Source organism: Melozone crissalis, unplaced genomic scaffold (assembly GCF_028551555.1).
Source record: "Melozone crissalis strain CALT ecotype California unplaced genomic scaffold, PUWL_Pcris_2 ptg000045l_1, whole genome shotgun sequence".
Taxonomy (NCBI): domain Eukaryota; kingdom Metazoa; phylum Chordata; class Aves; order Passeriformes; family Passerellidae; genus Melozone; species Melozone crissalis.
This window is the reverse complement of record NW_026535823.1, coordinates 20,600,670-20,624,931: the sequence shown is the minus strand read 5'-3', so window position 1 is coordinate 20,624,931 and position 24,262 is coordinate 20,600,670.

Sequence of the window (24,262 nt, the reverse complement as noted above, 5' to 3'; positions counted from 1 at the left end):
CCTGTAATTTCACAACAGGAAGAAGCAAAATTGTGAGTGATCGTCAAACACCACAGGAGGTGTTCCACAGAGAAAATCCCAAACAAGAAATGGAAGTTGTTCTGGATCACGATGCTGTAAAGAAACTTGAGGTCTTAGGTTTTGGGGGATTGTCTTATTTTTCCTTTAAATTAACTGGAGTAGCCATGTATTAAAAAAATCCCCAAACCTTACAACAAAGCAATGGAGGCAGGATCTGTGCTTTATTGACATCATTGGCTCAGATGTAGCAGGCATTGACAGCACAAATGGTTGCTGTCAGAGCCAACTGGGGATGTGACTGTCAGTATTATCTTCTGATAAGTGATCTCCAGACATATTTAGATTATAAGTCTCTTGTAAATAGTCAGCCTTTTTCCTCATATGCTTTATAGCACTGAACATGTATGGCTCGGTTTAATGAACAGGGCTACCCTAAAACACCCTGAGAACAGAGTAAATCTATGAGAAAGAAGCATATTTTAAAAAGAATGGCAAACATAAGCAAGCATTTTTTGATCTACAGACAGTAGCTAAAAACCTTCAAGTGCTACAAAAAGCAACAAATGGTCTTTCTAATCAGCTTTGGAGCCTAAAAAGATATCAGCTGTTTAATCTAGGACATAGAGTATCTCATTTACAGGCAGCCTAATATCATAAAGATCTAATGACTAGCAAGATACTACATGATACTGTCTTCTATTAATTTCTTATTAGTCTTGTCCTGCAGCACAAAAGCTCCTGTCATTAGCACAGCTGATATTTTCACAATCTAGGGAACTTGTATGGAATTAATGAACTAATGACACAGAACATTACTGTATTTCTGTACCTATGTGCAACCAGGTATTTGGCCTTACAGGTCAGGCTCTGAGACCCTTCATGGATCTGAGCACAGATCTGCTACTGAGGCTTAATAGAAATAAAGAGATGGAAACATCCTTGGACTAAAGGTTTTCTCCTCAAGACAGCTCATTTTCTCCTGCATGTCTGCAAGAGGTTGCTTTCCACTCTCTTACTTTCCAAAAAAGAGAAGAAAAGGACTCTTGAAGCTTTGGTGAGGAAAAAGAAAAACTACTCTGAAAACTGTGAGGAAAAGACTCATGGGTGGATTTAGACTTTTAGGACAGTAGAGGGGAAATTATAATTTGGATTTCACAGCAGGACAGAGGGACAGTGTTTAGATGTAGAATGAGGGCCAGAAATCAAAAACTGCGAAGTTCAAAAATGCAACCTAAGGCAAACAAAAAAGTCTTATGTCCATGCGGTCCTGAAGAATATTCCTGAATGATCAGAAAATAACTGATTTATTTTCTTTTTTTTTTTTGAGATTTACATCCAGATACACAGTGAAAGCCAATGATTTTCTCAGAAACACTATGTAAAGACCAATGAACTTGAAACTTTAAGTGTTAAAGCAGAAGGCTTGTACCATCAGAGATGAGCAAAGAGAACATTTGGAGGCACACTGCCATGCCACAGGGATGTTTTTGCCAGATCCCTTAAGATAGCAAGAAGATTCAGCCTGTTGCAGCAGTCTGGTATTTAATGTGAAAACTTAATAGAAATCCTAGAGTTAACAGTGAAATTTCCTGATATTTTGAAACCCTTCAGGGATTCCCAATAGCTTTAGTATTTGAATACTGAAGTATTGCAGCTGGTATAAATCAATTGGTATAAATTTAAGCAAGGAAAGAAACAACATCTGTAAATAGTAACATAAAGAGAATTTATAAAGGAATGTGTATTTTCAGTGTAGTTTTAGACAAAATGTATCCTTAAATGGCTCCATACTTCCCTTGTTTATATATTATGACATATACTGGTAGACTGGCTTGAAAAGAAGTTCTCATTACTGAGGAGACTAATTTTCCTAACACCAACTGAAGTCAGTGGCAATATTCCCATTCTCTTCAGTGGCTTCAGCACAGAGCCAAACTGAGAAATGAATCCTGAGACCAAGCATGCCATTTGCAGCCAGAATATCACATGACTAAAAGCCTTTTTTTTGTAGAGCGTTGCTTATTTCAGTTCATTTTATTTTATTTTATTTTATTTGAAACCTCTACATTTGCTGCAGGACAAGCACTTGAGAGTTGAACTTCCCGTGTTAAAATGACTTGTTTGTACAGGCAGAACAAAATTTAACACCACCAAACTCACGAGAGGATCCTAACGTGTGACAAACAGGCTGCCTGGTCCCCTCCCCTGACCGGGGATGTTCCGAATCCCTGTGAGGGAACTGTTTGCACTGGAGCCCTCCCATGGGCTGGCACGTACATCTTAAAAATGTCTTGGAGGCCCATCTGCTGTGGTGCTTCATTTTTAATGAAAATGGAAGGTGCCAACCATGAGTAGTTTTGATACGCCAAGTGTCTCCCGTAATGCCAGCCTGCTGCATCTCAGAGGAGTCAATTTAAACACACATATATTTCCAGGACTTGTTTGTAAGTTTATGATTAACTGTCCTTAGAGATGAAGTAAAAAAGTTCAAAAAGACCAAATAATAGGCCATTTTGACAATTAAGATGTCAGTGTAAGATTGTTAGCTTCAATACAGTCTCATGAGTTTTATTTATTTTTTTTCCACACATATTTTGTACAAGGTTTGCATTCAGAAATTAGCCTCTTTCCAAAGAAACTTTGATATTTCTCTTCTCAGCTGCAGCATGAGGTTTTTTCCTAAACCAAGTCAAACCCAATAACGATGTCACCAACACCAATGTTGAATGGATTAATTTTCTTGAGGGGTCTCATATCTTGCAGACATGTAGGTATTGGCCCAGAAGACATCTAATTTTGTATCATACTTACTAGTCCATGCAGGTTAATGTTTCCTATTCATTTCAGTAACAGTTCTTAAAAAAATCTGTGACTTTTTTTTTCAATATAGTTTTTATCCAGCTGCAGGAAGTAAAATAAAAATATCCAGATGTTTGAGAGATTTGTTTACATTAATTCAGAGTGTGTAAAAAAATAATGTTAAGAAAACAGACTTCAGAAAATACTGTTTCAAAAATTTGTGGTTTATTTTCCTCACATTCTAGAGACTTAGAATGGGAGTTTTTTAATTTCTTGCCTCAGCAAAGCATTGGAATAATGTGTAAGTAATGTCTCAAATATTTAAATAAAGTTTTAAAATCCCAGAAGTAAAGTAAATCCAGATATTATTGACACATTAGCAAGGTCACAGAACTTACAATTCAATGGAAATAGAGAGGTACTAAAACACTCTGAAACTTGGATTATTTCTTGAATACTGCCACAGGAGCATTACATATTTCCTACACTACCTGGAGTATGATATTCTATAACCATTTGTATTCCTCCTATAAATCTGAGAAAAGCTCTCTCTACAAATGATTAGGGGATTAACTTTCCTTGTGAGTAAGTTCCCATTATGCATGGTCAAAGTCATATCACAGACACACATGGAAAAGAACATTTCAAGGGTTATAATTACATTCATATGTTGGCTAATTGGGCCCTCAGGGGCCTAGTTCCTAATTAGAAGAGGGTATGCAGGAAAATATCAGTAAAAAAGTATGTATAGAATGAGTATGAGATTAAATGGGTTATGCTGGCTGTATAAAAGCCGTAAAACTTGATAGGGAAGGAATGCAGTAACTTGCCAAGTATCTCTAAGCCATAAATGTTTTTTGATGCCATTATCAGAAAGAGATGGGAGAAGGTTCTGTTGTTTTAGGGGAAGTCTGCAAACATCTATTGTAGCCTCAAGTGGTATTTTTACATAGTTCCAAGAAAATCAAGTAATGATTGAGCAAGATGACAAAGAAATTTTAAAAAATTTAAGAGAAACTTTTTACAACGACTTTGGGATCAAAAGAAGGTGAAAGCAATCTAAAGATCAGGAAGAAGAGAGTCCCACATTCATGTGTGTCACTGAGGCCTATTAACCAGAAATGAAATGCTCTAAAAACTCTAGATATTCATTAATTAAAATTGCATAAGGTTTAATGACACTGTTTATTAGTTTAGCTAAGGGCAGAATTTTTATCTCCCATAATTGAAAACTATAGTTTATTACCTTGATTAGACACTAAGTAAAATATACAGGCTTTACTTTTTGCTCCATGTCTCTCAGAGGAAAATGCCTATAAGAATAAATTAAAGAACTTTTACAAGGTTGTAATTTATTTTATTTCACATCAAATGGTATCCTTTGGACATATCTATAAAAGTCTCACTGTTTATAGTAGATGTGTATGTAATATTACATTACACCTCGTAAGAGAAACTGGCAGGAACCCTGAAGCTGAATAAGAACAAGATTTTCTTTATCTCTTAAACCTGTCATTTTAATTTTCCACTCTAGACATTGCTGTATAAGTAGCCTGACTTAAGTTCCTGGTGACTGTTAGACCACATTCTTGTAACATTTTGAATTTAGCACCTAATCAAATTGCTTTCCATATTCTTATCTTGATTTATATGAACGGGTATATTTGTGAGTATACCCAAAGGAATGCAGTATTTTACAGCATTCTAAATGCAAATCCTGTTTTCTTATTTATGCTGTGGCTAGTGTAACCACACCATTAAAAAGAATTTAAAATGAAATGCAGAAAAATTGAAATGACAATCCTAGCCTTCTAACATCTTGAACAACCAAGCTGAAGCTCCACAACTTGTGGCAGCATGAAACTGAAGTGAATGAGTCAGGCTTTCAGACTTCACATGCCCAACCTGATCTTTGTGAAGCTGAAATTAATGCCCACAAAAAAAAATGGGAAAAAAAAAAAAGAAAAAAGTTGAAAATACTCAGAAGACATTATCAAACGCTTCTGACTTCGCATTTTCATCCTATTCATAACTGACAGGGACATTTTATAGTCATAAGATTTGAAATAATTATTAAAAGCTCAAAGCACCAGTCTACCCCCGAAAATAAACCAAGGGCAATCAGTGTTGATGCCAACTTCTTTTCTGAGAACGTGGAGATATGAAAGATGCTGTGATGCATAAAGGAGAATTTAGGAATATTGCTAAGTGTTTCCTCTCAAGAGGAAAAGAAGTGTTCAAGTGGGATTCTTGCTATATGTTCCAAACACCAATAAAGGTGAGAACTGATTATGTGTTCTCTCCTGGGAAAAAAACCAAAAAAATCAACAAAAAAAACCCAGAGAATGAGAACTTCAAACTGAAGTAGATTAATTATGACAAGCTATAGGTTACAACTCTGAAACACTTACAAGCTAACTAGATTTAAAAAGGAAAACTGGTAAAACTTTTATTGTTAGGGAATGACTAAGGCAGAAAATCTGATCACAATGTTGTTAAGTGTCTTTTTTCAGTGTGGATAAAGTTTCTTGTAAAACGATTCAAAAGAGCACTGTTGAATAAAGTTATAAATACAAACCAAGGAGAACACATTAAAAAAATATCAAAATAGAATAAAAAATATACATTTGAATTATGAAAAAATTGCTTAATTTTTACCCATAGTACCATATGGTTTTGAGTTTTTAAGTTTTATGCATGAGTAACTGTCCTGCAAGAAACAATTATAACATTGCTGAAGAAAACTTGGAAAATCACTGAGGTAACATCAAGAAGGGAAAACACTCCTGGTCAGTATGCATGCTAAGTGGCATTAAATAAGCATATTGTGATAGAAAAAAGTCATCTAAGGAGGAAAAAAAAACCCAAACATTGCATTAAAAGAAACATTGTCTGTAAAACAACAGTCAGGAGACAAATGAAGCAAAAAAGTTCCACTCAGACTTGGTTTCTTAGTGAGAAAGGTGAGAACTACCCCTTCAGGACATGGTGTTGGGGTAATGAGGTAGAACTCATATCCTAAGTCACTACTACATAAAAAATCCCACATCTAGAGACAGGCAATTTTTAGCAAGTTATTTTTCAAATCAAGGAGAATTACCACTGGGTGACAGGACGTCAGTCATGGTTTTAGTTTGTTTTTTTCTTCAAAGGGCCTTGGAGATCAAGATTCCCTTACTGAACACCAGCTAGCTAATGGAACAGGTGAATCTGGCAGAAAACTGACACTCAGAGGCAGGAAGTCTTCTGTCCAATTTCCACAGCAAATGAATGAGGTCACTGAGGGAGAACACCAAGGAAGAGTTTGATCTTTTGGGTCAGGTGTTCAAGTCACAAGAGCTGTATTTTCCTGTTTTCTACCTGTGGAATAGGCATAAAAATGTTTTTGCCTCTCACAGCTTTTTTCTTCTTTTTGTTCACATTGTAAGATTTTTCACATTTCCTTTCCTCATGGCTGTACAGTTTCTGATATTCGTGATGTAAAAATGGGAAATTATGGATTTTCTAATAACTCCTTGAAATCAGCCAAACATCTACTTTGTTTGTGTATCATCACTCCGTCACTACCTGAGAATAAGATAAGGTACTTGCACAGTCCAGCACTTTACCTTCAACGTAATTTTTTTACCCTGAAGAATCAATACAGCATTCAAAAGGAAATTGTTCTAATAGCACACCTTAGGAAACTTTTACATGGTTATAATAGTCTAATGCTACTCTAATGGATTAAGTTCTTCCTACTTATCCATAAAGGAAAGCATTGATAGCTAGCAAGTCAGGAAAGAATTAGAGAACTTATTCAGTACTGTTATCTCTGCAGATGGTCATGTTAAAATGATTTTTTTTGTTGTTTCACAGAGAAAAATCAAGAGAGAGGAATGTGGGGCTTCCTAGTCAAGACTGTCCAGGGTAACTCTGCTTTGAAGGATGGCTAAGACCACATAGAGAAAGGGAAGAGTAGATCACTACCAGGAGCAGACCAATAGCCAAGGTGACAACTTTCCATAAGATTCTGCCTTAATTATCCAGATTTTCTTGAACTACTTTATAATGTTTGATCACCTTTCCTTAACAAGTATAGTCTCAACAATAAGAAGAAATAACCCCAAGATTTTAATGAAAGAAAGCAAATTTTTACATTTCCAGCAAATTGTTAAGTTGAAAAAACAAGCAATATGTTATGATAAAAATTAATGCTAACAATGAAGGGGTTAATTAGGTAAACCAGGTATAACATTTTAACAGTTACAAATGGAAATTGGGAATTGTCACTGCCTGGGTTGTTTTGTAATACAGACATCACCCAGTTGTGAATTTCCAGTTGAGTTTACCTGACTCCTTTTGTCATTTGCAAACTCCCCCAAATACAGTATAAAAGAGTCAGTCTGAATTGATCAGATAGAAAGATATTCACGTCTCTTCAGTGACATCAGTAATGTGCATACTGCAGTTCTCTGAGTATTGATGTGGTGAATGTTGAATAAAGATAGACATTCAACCTAATTTCCAATAGTTTGGAGCGATAAAGCAAGGCAATTAAGAGTTGAGTCTGCTGCATAGCTAGGTCAGTTATGATTTCCCTATTTGCTCCTCCTTCCTGGGATTTTTTTGTTCTCCACTTTCTGAAGACCCTGTTTCAGTTTCATTAATTGAAAAGCAAGGTATATATATCCCTATTATCAATGCTCCTCAGGGATGGGAGCCTTGTGAAGGTATTACACAATTTGTTCCACTACACAGAATCTGCCATCCACTGCAGGCCTTGAAGAGAGTGCAAGTTCACAATCCTAAATTAATACTTATGTATCAAGAGGCAGATTTATATTCTTTACTGTGAAATAATGTACTTCTTCCCTTAAAAGTCTTTTTCAGTGGATATGCTGATATAACCTGAATGCAATCTGAGTGTCACCACTATTATATACCTGAATATGTAGTTCTATGAAAAAAACACATCAGCAAATGCACAGTAAATAACAGGCCTGAAATACCACAAACCTGCATTATATTCATAAGCAATTTCAACTCTATTTGCTTAGTTTTTCAGAATATTTTGGTACAATACAATACACTGTACAGTTTAGCTGAAGGAAGCTTTGGAATACAAAATGTTTTCCCTTCTGCCTCTGGTTTGCAAATACAGGAATAACTCCATTTTTCTGTTCTCACAGTCCAAATTACAAAGTCCAGCTCTATCAGTTCAGATTTAAAGCTCTGGTTAATTTTAAAATATTTTGCTGTTATCAGGTTACCCTTCAATTTTTTATGCCAGCATGGAGGGGCAAGTTACTGTTTTCATGTGGTCTACAGTGTGATATTAATTCATGCGGTCTTGATAATGCAGCCAAGACCTGTATTTGGAAGAGGGTGATTTAGAGCATTATTTACCATTATATTTATCACAAAGGTATCTCATGTTAGGTATCAATTGCTTTCCCACCTCCATGAAAGCATGAAAATACAGCAGAATAGTGAGAAGAGGGCCAAAACATTTGGACTTCAAAAATACAAATTCATTTTCAACTAAACTTTTTCCTAGAGGAACAGACAATCAGATACTCATAAATCTTAGTTTTCATAATTGTGAAATTTTTAAGAAAATTATCAAAAAAATCTTTGAAGTAGTTTTAACGGATCCTACAGTATTGCATTTTACATAGAAGATATTATTTAATCTGGCCCTAAATAACTCATTCTATGACAAAAAACCTAAAGTTAGACCTTAAAAATGAAAAAAAAAAATTGTTTACACTATACTACTATACTAAAGATCAGAGAAAGACTTGGACACCTGAACCTTATAAAATAGTTCTATTTCTCATAAGAAAATATCAAAATCTAACATGATCCATTAGAGATGAGAACTTTCATCTCATGGACCTAATGAGGAAAATGGAAGAATTAGTCATTTATAAGTCATGGTGGAGAAGAACAGAAAGAATATGAGCAGACAGCAATTTATGTACTCTCTACTGATGTCTGCAATACAAGTCTTCAGCTTCAACAAGAAGCATGTAGAGTTGCCATAGGAGAATAAACTTTAGAATTCCCTAAAATTGTCAAAAACATTATTATTTTCATAAATAATGAAGGAAACAATCCTTCAAAATAAAGGGATTCACTTTTTTCTGAGCCTCACGTACAACTCACAGCTGACCTGACCTATTTCATTACTCCATCCTCATTTAGTCTCAACAGAATTCTTCACAAAACTGAGCTCAGTAAGGCACAGTTCTTTTGGTTTGAAAGGGGTTAGGAGGTCATTCAGGGTTTTGCTCTTTTAGCCTTAATGTTACATTTTAAATAGAAAGGAATATTTTAGTGTCTTTCTCTATTGAAACTTCTCATTTATGAAGTTATTTTTCTAAGGTAGTAGTACATAATATTTAACCAGAAATTGTAGCTCAGATTCTAGTAGAATATAATGTAGTTTGTATTAACACTCAGTACTCAACAACTGTCACCTATCACTCAAGTATTATAATCCTGTTTTATTAGATTCTAGAAAAAATTGAAATAGAAATGCAAGTTTATAAAGGTATTTGCTAGCATATCTTAGATTTTTCTTTTTCTTCATGTGTATAAAACAACTTTCTACAGTGCACCTGTGTTACTGAAAGCTGTTCTTACTGTATGCTTTATGAATTGTTAGGATATATTCTTTGTAGTTGCGTAAACATTTCTAACAGAAACCTAATTTTCAGTTTGTAAATGCTTTAAAAATGTACATAAATTACATATTACTGGTGAGATATGTGTGAAATCAGGCTATGGGAGATTATTAACTGTCTATCCATGGAATAATAGAAATAAGTAGAAGACCTTTTTTCCACCATGCATTCAAAGTCTTTGGAGTGTCCAGAGTAATTTCTCTTTCACAGCGGAAAAATCAGATTCTGGAGCATGTGGTGTCTCACACCTTCTTAAACTTGGAACACTAATAGTATGAATTTCTGCAGAATCCCACTCCCTTGTTCTCTGTTATTCCTCTACAGATACTGGAGGAGGGTTTTCTATGAGTAGTCTGTGTTCAGATTTCCCCTTTCCTAGAATCTTTGCATGGAGCTGCCCTTAAGGAACATAGCAGTGTCCCTTGCGTTAAGGGAGGGTGGTGAGAGGGTTTTGGCTTTAAACTATACACCTCTATATAGAGGGGGCTTTGCTTCTAAAAGAAGGCTCTACAACAGTGAAAGAGATAATTAATTTTAAAAGTAAAACAATTGTACCCAAGATTTTAAAGATTCAAGCTGTTATAAATTTCACCTTAGAACATATTAGTACGGAAGATGGCATCACTTTAATAAAATTCAAAATTCAGATACAGCTGGACACAGGTAACTTGGTTCCCCTGAGCACAAATATTCAAAGTGTGAAGGGCTATGGAGAAAGTCTGTTCTGCCCTCGGGGTCTCTGCACAGTGGCTCTTCATGCCAGAGCTCTGATGTTCTGATGTTGTGATGTCTGATTCCTGCCCTTATCAGGAGCAAGGGGAAGCAAACTAAAGTCTTGAGGGAGTTGTGGCTGGTGCTCACCACCCCAGTCAGCCCAGAGAGTGCAGCAGCCAGAGCAGAGCTGGGACAATTCACACCCTCCCCTCGGAGCTGTGGGGCTGGAATGGGAGTGACAAAGCAGGAGGTATGCTGTGATTAATGAGCAAAATGGACTGCAGAACTGGGCAACCTATGCACTCATATGGCTAACTCATTAAATTCATACATGTGTGTAAATATATGTTTTATAGGCATAATATTTAAATTCTTATAGTTTGTTACTCATAATTAACCCCAGACCTTTTATTTTTCTTAATTTAACTTGCTTCTTATGCAGTTGTCATTACTTTTTAACTACTAGCAAACCAACCATATGACATTTCAATTTAAATCAGTCTTGCCATTCATTTTTAATAACATTTATGAATCTCTGAGGTATAAGGTATCTATATACATTTTTAGAAAAACAAAATCAGCAGGAATTAGAAAATCCTTAGCAATGCTTTGAGCTTTTTTTCTGAAGAAAAGATAAAAAACAAAGGAGTGCTGACAATTTTTTTCTATATATTTCTATGGTCATGAGGATTTCAGATTTAGAAGGGCTTCTAAGAATGAAGAATCTTTCAAAAACCCTTAGGCCTGCAAAATAACTTGTGATCCTGGCATTTATCCATTTCACTATATCTGTCTGTCCATCTTTCAGCTCAACTGGAATAATGATATGTGTAGGTAATATAAAAATAAGTCAGTTCCTTATGCTTTCATAGGTAACTCAGAAACAGGTTAATTGGAATTCATTATACACAAGTGATAAGCGGAAATAAGTGGGCTCAAGATTCTGATGCTCTATGCATTTCTTGCTTAGCTATTTCTAAGATGCCTTAAACAGATACCCGAGTATTATTATAAAAGCTAGGAATATTCAACTTAATAAGATTTCCTGCTACCTTCCAAAGAGAAAAAGCTTGTTGTCATGCAGTATAATGAATAATTGTTCTTTTTATTAATTTAATATATTTTTAAAAATGAATTAAATTATTCAGATTCTAATATATTTTTTTTCACTTCCCAAAATAAGTTCTTTTCCAGTTTTGCTTGAGAAGAATCTTGGCTGCAATTTGTTGTGGAGTTATTCTCTGACCTTTCAAGAGATATCTCTTTTTAAGATACAGCACTCCTAAAATGGCTACTAGTTCTAATGCTCACTGTTGAGGAAAATATTAACACCTCCACAGTATCTATTTTTCAAGTCATCATCATCTATTAATTGAAGTCCTTCTTAAAAACTTGTTCAGTAGAATAAAAAAGTGGGTAAATATCAATTAAGAGTGGATTATAATGAATGTATCAAACCCTGCCTAAGTAATTATATAATCTCTTCTGTGTAGGCCTTGACCCTACTTGATCTAATGATGTGGTAATGGACAAGAAATGACGGCTTTCAAGAAAATTCTGCATATCGGTGGTTTTACTTGGGCATGATTATCCTTCCTCTTTGTCATGGGCACTGAATAGAATATCTTATAAGGCAGAACAAAGTTTACCTTTTTCCTATTGTTAAGAATGATGATATGTATTTTTATCAATGTGGGACATAGTCAGTACTTCAAATATGGTGTGTTAGAAAAATCTCATTCTTCAAATGAATTAATTCACTTATGCAATATTTTCATATGCCTAATCAGAGTCTTTGGAGCTAAAATAATTCTCAAAATATTCTTTTCTCACTTGCAATCCCTAATGGTACATTTAGGTGCTATAATACTGTTAATATCATGGTAAGTTGTCTGCAGCCAAGCTACAGCAGAAATGGAAATCTGGGTAACACAGGAAATGATCAAATATACCTTATGGAGTTTAGTCAAAATGACTCTTTCTGATATGCATTCTGATAACTAAATATGAAGATGCTTTGCATAATCTCTTCAAAATTCAACAGTGGAGTGAATTTCAGAAAGAAATTAACAGCTTGGGAACTCTTCACCCTCTGCTTTTTAACAGCCTTGCAATCTTCAACTATTCTAGTAAGACACACACAAGCTTCAGCAGTTTGCCCCCTGCTTTTCATGGGTGTCTTGTTGGCAGATAACAGATGAGAATTGCTTGAATCCTGTATCAAATGCATAGAGCATTTCCAAGATTTCCCTCTGAAGTATAGAAATAAACGTTACAGAATTCACAGAATTTCAAATTACATTTGATGGATGTAAGCATTTTGGGGCATCTCACTAACTTTACATTTTATTAATGGTCTGTGGATAGGCAGAAGTAGGAAAAAATCAGAGAAATTTCTGTGGGAAACCTCAGAATTCTCTGTGACTTGCTGTTTACATTATGATATCATGTAAGTCCAGCGCACAGCTGTAGAAACATTACTAAATTTGTATAGACTTAAAAGCCAGAGATCTTACAGATTCATTGGAGGGACTCATGTAGAGGTAAAAGAGGGAGAGAACATCTCTAACAATCACTTAAACTTGGCAAACAGTCAAACTGCTACAAAATGCTGACTTGCTCCACTAATTACAGTGTTTTGAATAGAAATAAGTAAATAAATAATATATTAAAAATATTTTGCTATTATTCATAAAAGGGCATCTGTTTTACTTTCTATGTGATTTACAAAATTTATGGGCTGTTTTTCTGAACAAAACAAAACATTATTTTTGGGTTTTAATTTTTTTTAAATCAAAGCTTCATAGAGAGGCAATGCAATTTCAGGAAGTATATTTGTCTCAGGGCATAGAAAAGATGGAATACATTAGACCAATGGCTCGTGTAGAGGAGGTAATGCTGGGAGCTATGACCACACTGATTCTGCCCTCCCTCTTCAAGCTTTAGGGGTTTTTTTGGGTTTTTGGGGGGTCTTTTTGGTTTTTGTTTGTTTGGTTTTTTTTTTTTATTATGGGTGACAGAATAACAAAATACTGTTAGGTACTATTAGCAGGATTGGGAGTCTTTGATTATGTGCTTTTGGGCTTCAGGGTAAAATTTCTGTAGACTGTTTCAAGCTATTGATCTTTTCTTTTTCTTGTCTCCACAAATGCATGGCAAAGTGCCCTACAGAGCCTGGGCTGGAGGAAGGGTTATAAACAAGAGCCCGTGGGCTGAGTTTGCCAGATAACATTTGCTGTGCTGAGTAACTTTCTGCTCCAGCACGATTTTCCACACCAAGGGCCCATCATTTTTCTGTAGCCTTTAAAATTTCAGGAGAGGAGCAGACACAGTGGACAATAAATCCAGACTAAAGGATGTATTTAAGCGAGGTATTTACCTCTCTAGTGTGCTGCACTGGCCTGTTAGTGGAAATTTAGCAAAGACCACCAAAGCAATTTCTCAACAGTTGCACTGGTTATGTTTCTCCTTATGACTCTGACCTAGGTGCTCACTTATAGCCATTGCAGTTAAGCAGAACAGATCTGGAAGATGTGGTATAGAAATATAACCTACTTATGGAGGGAGAAATACATATTCCTGATATTAACCAAAAAATACACACATGGACTCTTGACCTTCAGAGGAAAATCATATTACTTACCTTGTTTAAAGAATAAAGAAGAGGAGAAAGCAAATATAAATGTATTTTTTAATAGCTCTTCAAAGAAACTATTTTATAGTTTCTCTGAAAAAAAATTCTTAGGTTAAAACCATATTAAACAATACTATTATTTTTCAAAATTTTCTGTCTATTTGTGCAGGAAAACAGATATTTTTATAAGTATTTAACTTAAAAGGGGTGGATGGTGCTCTCACAACACAGCTGGCTCACTGTTTGATCCCTCACCACAGAGGTGCAGAGGATATATGTCTCACCTAGAAGTAGAAAAATAGTCAAAAAGTAAGTATGGTCCAACCAGCTACTCGGATATTTAATAATATGGTCAAAAGACACAGGTAAGTTAAGGAGGATGCTGCTCCACAGCCCAAGAAACTAAATAATTGTTTTCAAAATTTATCAATTATATCTGAGTGTTATTAGCTTTGAATTTTTATGTATATCCAGTTTGCCCATGGCCAGGATTTCCCTTCTTAACAACAGCCAACAACCACTCATGGATCAGTGAGCCCAGTACTTGCATACAGAGGGACAGGGCATTGTAATACATATATCTGAAATCCAGAATAAATACCAAATAACAAATTAACAGTAAATATCTGGTACCTTGGCTCTCAAGCCATGCTGGAATATATGAGAGTGTAGTCATAATTCGGTACAGAAAATTATGGGAAACAAAAATATTGTCAGCATTACAGCAAATTTCTAATCTCTTTTAAAACCTGATAAAATTGTTTTTACTGTAATTGTAGGTACCATGCTTAATAAAAAATTTACTAAGCACACCTGTTGCCTTAGCACAACTCAAATAAATGACATTTCCCAGCACCTTAAATCTTGCAGTGAAACTTTACATTGCCTTTCAAGGAAGGTAGAATAAAAGAAATAGAAAGCAGATCCCAAACTGTAAGGAAAAAAAACCAAACCAGATCCTTCCAAACAGTTATTTTAAACTTTTTCATGGATTCATAGTGAATGATAACACAGCTTTCAGGGTCTGCTAAGTGCTACTTTGGGCTCTCAGATCAATGTAAAAATTCAAAGAAACTTGAAGCCCCAAAATATTTCATTGTCTGTCTGAACTAGACACACAGACAAAAGCCCAACATCTGGGCTGAGAGGAAGCATTGAGGGAAAATGTACATTCTTCTCATCACTGAGACTGTATTAAATTAAGGGGCAGAGTCAGTGAGTTGTCAGCAGAAACATATCTGTGTACAAGAGAGCCCTGTGCTTGCTGATAGAAGTGACAGCAAACTTCACGCGGTACCAGCACATTTGTCCGCCGCAGGATCGCAGTGTCACTGCCTGGCTCACCAATCACCTGTGTGACAATGTGCCTCCATTACAAGCCCTTATAAATAAATAACAAGTCAATCTGACAACTCACTAGCTGATTGAGATGAAAAATATGTTGGGCTTTGTGAATTTTTAATCTGAAAGTCGAAGTATGACACGTTACAATGATAAATATTTATAAAACATCCAAACCGCTTTCCACACGATCTAATTTATATTTAAAATATCTTTAAACTGTATCTGAATTCAATGAGGTGGTACTTACAGTACATTAAAAGAAAATGGAATAAAGTTAACAGAGTTAACAGATCTAACTGCAACAGAATTTTGTTTGTAGGAGCCCCCAGCAAACATTTTGCTTGAAGAACTGTTTTGCACAGCTCTGCAACAAGGCTCTCAGTAGAACTTTGGTGAGCACTCACCACAGGAACCAGGAGGTGTACAGGTCACCCCCAACAGAAGCTTGGCTTTCTCTTTCTAACATAAGTACTGGAGTAACAAAATTAAATCCTTCGAAATTACGCTTCGGGAATTAAAATGTTGACTCCAGTATGATGCCAGCTGATTCCAGCTAAGCAAACAAAATATTTTTTGGCTCCGTGATTGTTACATATGTGCTATTTATACCTAACAGTGTTCCTTGCAATTTGATAGTTTCTTTGTATGGGAAGAATTAATTCACTTTAGCTCTAAGCTATCAAGAACTGAATATCACAAGAGAAATTACTTGACATCTCCTAATCCCTAAGAGGAGTTATAGTAGAAAGCATTGGATCAACTTCATTCTAAAGGGTCAATACCACTTACAATAAGGACAAGTGGTACAGCCTAATCAATGTTTGAAGCCCCTCATGTAATTAATGATTTCAAGTACAGCTTTGTTTTTTTCTTGTTAGTTTTTATGAACTTTGCTAAAAACGTTTTCTGTGTTTTGCATTTAAATTATATTTTTAACTACAATTCTTCTGCCTTCAACTTCTTTTGACTCAATCTTTCTTAACAGCAACATCTGTATTTTATAAACAGAAATCTGACCATCCATTCCAAATAGAAAGTGCATTGAAGACCCTATCCAAATCCAGGCTAAAATAAGAGAAAATTAGAAATAAACAGAAAATAGAGCTAGAAGGAACCTTGAGAGGTCATCTCGTCCATTCCCTCTGCCCCAAGGCAGAATCAGTTATACCTAAAACATTTCTGACAGATGTTTGTCTAACCTGTTTTTTTAAACACTCTATGACAGAGAACTCATATATTCCCCAGTCTATCCTAATGCTTAACCCTCCTTTTATTAGCAAACAATTTTTAGCTTTATTCTCTGCCTTTGCCTTTTTTCTATATGATCTAATTTAAATCTTTATTGCTGTAATGTAAGTTTATTGTTTTCTCTCCTGTCCACTATGGATATGAGGCAGAGATAATTTCCTTGCTTTGTGCAGCAAAGTTTTGCCTGTTTGAAAAGTGCTAAACTAGAGGAGGAGTTAACAATACTAAAAATAGCCTCCAGCATAGTAAGTCACCAGTAGGGGAAAAATGGATACAAATGTGGAATGCATTGGAAGGGAGCCCAAATGGGCAAGTGAGCCATAATGATCTGATAATTTGGCTAGACAGAAGGGAACTTGAATAAAAATTACCCATATGTGGCTCATATTGAATACCCTCAAAAGATATGCATGATTTCTGGCACGCTGCATCACAAGCTATTTAGTTTAGCTGTAATTAGCTGTAAACACTGGTGCAAAACTTTAAAGGATGAGTTTTTTCCTGGAGTTTCTTTCAGAATGTTTCAGAGTTTAGAAGGCTAGGAAGAAAAATGTTCCTCAATTTCTGAGAATTATGGAAACCCAAAACAAGTAAAGCTAAAAATGTATGAGCTTGAGGCAAAAGGCGGAAATTAAAGTGTCTCTAAATTCTAAAGAAAGGTAGGTCAGTGAGTTGAAATTCAGTCAAATAATACCTGCAGAGAAACAGTACTAAAATAAAATGCTGTTCTGCAAAGGTTGATTTGATTGCTTCCTAAGGACAATAATAAATAATAGAAAATTTCACAAAAATACTCACAAACCAATAGCTTCTCCAATAGCAGAAGAACAAATGCATAGTAAAAACCCCAAAGTATGACAGATACAAAAAGTTTTTAGAGACTTTTCAAAGTTCTATTGCAAGCATTAGATGCCAGACTACATTTACCACTCTGCAAATAGAGATTGGGCTCAATTGGTCTTCAAGAAACTCACACTTTTGGGCAGAACCACTGTATGTAAAACCCAAGAGATAATTTCAGACAGTAGAGATGGAAACTATGAAAAACAGCATATGTTATTTTGTGCTACTGCAGATAAATTAGCAGGAAACTGTGTGAATAAAACTCATCACATCCTTAAACCTGATTCTTTTGACAAGGTTGTTTTATCATCTTGAAAAAGGAAAACACCCTCCTCTGTCATAAATTCTTTGTAAAAACATTTTCTTAATTGCTTTCTTTACTGATAATTTCCCTACATTTTACTGTTGGCAATTAAAAATACGTTCTGTCTTCTTGCAAGGTGAATAAAAATTAAATATTCATTTAAATAATCTCCATGCTTATGTTCAATAATCCAAATCTAAAATATTATTAATGTGTTAAATTATTAAACATAAATTAGAAGGCTAAAGCTTTCAACTTGCAGAAGTCTCCAGGGTAAGTCATGGCACTGTCTGTTAATTCATTTTTACAAACACAATCTGAAATTGTGGTGATTGAACATATATACATGCAAAGTATTTATATGAGAGAAGACATTGAGCAATCAACCATTGTACTTTTTTTTCTTTTCTTGTTCTTAAATTTCATTCAATAATGATAAATTCCTATCAGCAGCCTTCCCTCGCCACAACAGAGTGGTGTTTGATGTTTTTAATCTTCACTGCATTCTCTTTATTCTCCACTAGTTCCATATGAGAGGATTTAGAATAAGAATTTGGATGGATCCAGCCTGCAGTATCCTGTGGTTCCTGTGTGCAGGATCCAGCTGAGTCCTCTGGAAAGGAAAAGAGGCCTCACTGCCACCCTGTGTGTCTCTACAGAAAGCTGTGCAGAGACCTTGATTATTCTGCCTTCCTGTAGATACAATGAATTTTCATTGAAAATATGTTGCTTTTCTGGTGCACGTGGGGAAGGAAGTTCATGCTTCAGTGTGTCACATTAGCATCTTCCTAGCAATACAGCTGGCCAGACACTAGGAAAACATATACATTATATATTTTAATTTGCAGCAAACTGAGCTCTCAGGGTCCTGGATGCTTTTAATTCTACTGATTTAACCAATCATAAAGTCTAAAGACCAAATATGGAATCAGTCACTATGAGAAGCAAATATAGGAAATAAAATATTAATTTGACTAATTCTGGTGTGTATTTTCCTCTCCAGTCTGCATGGTAATAGGATTTACAAATACATATCAAGGCAAGAACAAACATAAAAAGTATTGATTTATGTGATGCCACTGAGCACAAAAGCACTACAGAGTATAGTGGGTATAAAATACAGACAGAGATAAAAGAGCTATTACAATAAGCAAACTGATAGCAAAGGAAAAGCAGAAAAAACACTGCTTTTCTGTCATGCCTTAATGGGATGATTGCATTCACTGGCTTTTCCAAATACTGATTTTCACTTACTATAAGCCTTTGGGATAGTCATCAAAACGTGTTTCCAGTAATTAGAACTTTGTGAAGAATTAAAACATTGACAGTACTGAGCAGCAATGAAAACAAAATTCTAACGTTGATTCATGAGTGTTCACAAGCTGAAATCTGAACTTGAGCAAGCAGTCAGCTCCTTGGCAATGTCTCAACACACACTACTTCAATGAATCATTGCATTTGAATATGTAGATGTACTTCTCTCAAGCAAATGATCAAAAAGATTCCTGCTTAATTTATGATTTGGATATGTTTTTCCATCCCAATATTCAAGTTTCAAGATCTATCCTGGTAAAATTATTGTATCCACATACTCAAAATTATTGAAAGGACTGAGCTAAACATGAAAAATAAGGCTGATGGTATTAAACTAGCAAAATGGGGAAAATACCACAAAACCAAACCCACTCTGTTGATAAGATTCAAAGACTTCACCAGCACTAAGAAACAATTTAATCTCTCATCATCTGCTCACAGTCCTTTCTTTTCTTACACCATCCATGCAAAGGCACGGGTGAAGGGAAAAAAGAAAAGTTGTTAAAACACTCAGTCTGGTTACCTGGGTCAAGCTATTACAAATTTTATTGTGTGAGCTCTAGTATCAATGACTGTTTTCTATTTCTATTTCCTTTTCCCTTGATTCCCTTCTCTGATTTCTCTTGACCTGCATTGTTTTGTTGGCTTCTCTGGGGGCACCTGGGAGGTCGCACTCTGAGGTGTTTCATTCTGCAGAGCTGAGCTCCGGGCAGTCCCTGCCACCCACAGCAACCTGCAAACAGGTTCTGACAGAAATGGACGTCCAGGACCATATTGATGCAGGTTTTCCTAGGCATTGTAAGCTGTCTGCCATATAAATTGTTCTTAGGGCTTGTGTGCAGAAGTAATATAATAAAAATATAATTTTTTCTGAGCATCCCTTTCTCGATGTCCTTCTCAAAATGTAGCTGATCTGCCTGGAAAACCCAGAGGAGAAGTGCTTGAAATAGAAATGGGGTGATGTAGGGAGTGGAAAGGGGAAGGCACTGCGTGCTCAGTCTTGCCCTTGTCAAGCCCAGGGGTCTCTGAAAGAAGTGCTCCTGTTTAGGGGAGTTATTTGACAGTCAATCCTGAGCAGATTGCTGTTTAGTCCTTTTTAGCCCTTCCTGGCAAGTCTCTGGCACTCCTATTTGAATCTGGGTCCAACGGGCTGCTGAATGTTCTGTATTTTAGGCAAGACCCTGATCAGATTGTCATCTGTCATCTGTCATTTCAGCCCATCAACACCCTTGGGTGAGGGTGTTAGGTGATGTCTTCAGGCAAAAAGAGACCCCTAACATATTGAGGGGAGTTTAGAAAGAGTAGGTGAAGTGGACAGTAGGTCCCCAAGAGGGATCATGACCAGATGCTCTCTGATCCTCCTCATTTTTGTACGTAAAATGTCCAGGCCATGATGGTCAAAATATTGGAGAGCCAAGTCAGGAAGCCTTGCCAAGGCTGTGGAGCTGCCCACAAGAAATCTCAGGCTGTATCTTCCAGATGTTAATAAATTGGGGGGCACAGCCAAGGATAAATCATTAGAGAAATCTCTAATGAAGATATTTCTCCTAAAGTGCAAACATACTTTCTTTAACCTTTGCTCTTCTATTCCATACAGCACCTCTACCTTTGCAGGTGACTAGAGAAAAAATACACACTGCCAAATCAATAACTGAGAGAGTGAAAAAGGGGAAAACAGCTGGTAATGGCAGCTACCAAAAGTAACAAGCTGCTGAGGCTGTCCATATCTCATTCACAAGCTTATTGTAGATCAGAATTTCAGCAGCTTTGCTGAGCAGTTTGTGCTTCATGCCAGCTAAGTGACACAGACTGTAGATTTCCGGCTCTTCACAAGATTAATGGGCTTTAAACTTGAGGTGAAACACGTTTTAACAGGGCGCTTATGTCAAAAAGTACCCTGTAACTTTTATTTTGAGCGGTATTAATCCTACAGGCTGTTACGTGCTCGCTCCTTCATCCCTGTAATGAAGATAACCTGCCTCTCTCTTGGCACTTGGATTAGATCTTCCTGGTGTTTATAAAAGATAACAGAGGTCTCTTTAGGACCCTCTGGACAGCTCAGCAACATTAACAATAGTCTCTCTTTATTTCAGTGCTCTCAGAAGCTTATGGTTTGGGGTCAGCTGAGGCAAATTGGCAGAGCCTAACCAGTTCTCAGTTGGCATGATTTCGACCTTGGCAACATTTTTTTTTAAAAAAAAACTCAAACAAAGAAACTCTTATATTTACTTAAATTGCTTTAGATTCTTCTTATTGTGATTGTAAATGACTGACAATCTGGAGGGACAATCTGGAGGGACAAGCTGCCCTGACTTAAACATTCCTCTTTAATACAATGCTGCTAGAAATATACTTGTTATAAATCTGTTCTCATAAATTACACTTACTAATTTATGTGCTGATGTGTTTTGTAGCTTGAAAGTCATGACTGCTTCAGCACTATCATGTGATGAACAGGAAATAAATGTTTTGCTTTATGCTGATGGATTCTGAGAGGTGGAGATGGACAGGCTTAAATTAATTTGTGATAATGACATTGTATACCAACACATGACCTGAGTATGCATAAATATAGAAGAGAAACAATTAAGGACCAGCTAGATATACAGACACAAAGAATTCTAAACTAGTAGGCTTTTAAGCCATCAAAACTGCAGGATTAGTGGGTTAGGGATTAATATGAATCCTTGTGGGTTATATACGAACTCTCGGGATCAATTTCTATTCCAAATAGTTTACATCCTTTCTAAAAATATATAAACTAATACTCTAAACTTCACACATGTGTACACTGATGAGGGCACAAGGGAGCTTTCCTTCTTCAGGTAAAAGCTAGTACAACCTAAGAAGGTTCTGAGCCAGTACTTTCACACTGAACTTCAAAACAAAGCAGAAATGGAATTCAGAGAGCGACCAGCACTGAGCTCAGTCTCTGTGCTAAGTCACAAACCACCTAAGCAAACAGTAAGAGAGGACAACTGCACCCAAGAGAGCACAAGTTCTTTGTGCCTAGATCTATGTGTGACTGTGTTTGTTGTGAGATTTCATAAAGTTTGGCAACACTATTATAGAAAATAACTTTATAATATTAAAATGGTAAAAAAAAAAATTGAATGCTACTGGTCACTTTGAGGAATTGGAAGTTCCCTTTTTGGGGTCTTGTAAATTGGCTGCTCTGCAGCACCAGGGACCCAGGCCTTAGAAATCTGTTTAACAGATGGTCAGGTTTGTTGGGAAATGTATTCTATGATGTCTCCAGATAATATTCCAGTCTGCAGCAGATTTTTCTTGCCTATATTATCTGTGCTTGTTTCTTCGGGGAGCCATAAAACTAGTTTAGGACAATTGAATCCTACTCAGAGTTACTCAGCCTGCGTCTGTAGGCCTCCATCTCCTCTGGGGACAGTGGTAGGAAGGGGTGTCTCTAGAGCATCACGTGTTGCTGGACACATCAGATTTCTGGGGATCTTGGTGGCAAGACAAACAGCACTAGGCCTGGGCTGCAGCACAATCTTTGCTTTTCAGCCATTTCCTGTTCTGGGGGGTTATAAGTGCACTCTTGTGGCATACCTGAAGCATACCTGAATGCCCAAGGTAAATTCCACTCTCCTAAGGGCAAGGAAAGGCAGAAATAATTTTGTGATTTCTGGAGCTGATGCACTTTCTTTTCTGCAAATGGAGAAATTGCTCTTTGTTCCCTGGCCAGGTAAAAGTCATTTATAGGCAGGGCCCCCATAGGAATGACATCCAGTGTGAATCAAGGTTACCAATCTCTACCATCCTTTTGGCTTTCCTTTTGTCCTTCTGCACCCACTGCAGGTTTCCCACTTTAATTCTGGGCTGTGAAATCTAGCCATTACATGCTTAGTAATTACTGTGGGTGAAGATTTATCTCTGGGTGCACACTGTTTCATATTCCAAGATTTCTAGCAGTTTTTCTACATAGAATTTGAAAACAATTTTTTAACATTTTAAGGAGACTTGTCTGCTGTATTGTCAGCAACTAAATTAGGCTCAATTAATCTGGGCCAGAAACTGATCCCCAGTATTCCTCTACAAGCGTGGAGCAGGTTGTTGGATTACACAAAATTATATTGTGTGTTTAAATGTACACAGAATCTGGCCCTTCACACTCTACCAAGTAGATGCAACTAAACTACATCTTCTCTACCTGCTTAAATATATTTACATTTAAGGATATCAGCAGAAAATACCATCAGTGGATACAATCTGGCTGATTCCTAAAAGCATGCAGTAATATAAAATATTTATTTTAGAGAGTGAGATGCTTAATTGTACTCAGACACCTCTGGAATCCACTCTCATTCATTTCTATACGAAAAGCAAACAGACAAAAGTCTGGCTGACAGCTTGCCAACACACTAATTAACTTTCAGCTGCAGCATTCCCAGTCAGCCTTCTCTCACAGCCTACACACCCTGCCAGGAAGCACAACAACAAAATTCAGCTTCAAAATATAGAACTGGACGGAATATAGAGTGGCTTCACAGGAAATGAAAACGTTCTGTATGCAAATATAGGTTATACCTTTCTATTATTTATTTAGGTTAGACCTGCTTGTAATTCACTCATGGCTCAATAGCTCAAATTTTATTATTATTCCTCTTTAATTCAGGAAATTCAAAGATCTGTTCTTCATCCACATCAATAAGTCTCCTCTTTATTGTTTTGCTGCTGCATATATTTCCAAACGTGTGCTTTTTGCAGTGGAATACAGTACAGGTGGGAACCTTCAGTTTCCAGCTTTTTAGAAACAAAACCTCATGGTTGAGAAACTCTTACAGACCCTCTTCGCTTTCTAGTGCTTGCTCAAGTGACATTGATGTTAGGTCTGTCTTTTATGTTTTGCAGGCTGTTCAAACTTTCCCCTAGTGTAAGACACAAAATGTGCGCTTATGGGAAAAAGAAGATTCTTAATGTAAATACAAATTTAATTCATATTTGTCCTCCTTTGTCTTTAACCAAAATTAGCCCCCTCCCACCCCCACATCTGTTCTGCTTCTGGTTTCTTCCCCCCTCCCATCTGCTCCCACTCTCTCTTCCCTCCTCCCCCATCTGCTTGAACATCACTAACCCTCCAGGGATCCCTTTTCCTCTCTTTGACTCCCTGCCTGTCTCCCAGCTGGGCTTGCCTCTGCTATCTGAAAGCAAAATGATAAAAACAAGTGTTTAGGACGGAGAAAACAACACACGTACTATTGCTAGTGAACTTCTGCAAATTCCTCTCCTTGTGCTCCGCAGAGAAAACAGAGAGCATCTCCTTGACTTCTGAAGCACAATAATATCACACCACATCTGAGAGTTCTCAGAGGGCTCTGGCCCTTTTAGTGGATGCAGTTGAGTCATTGA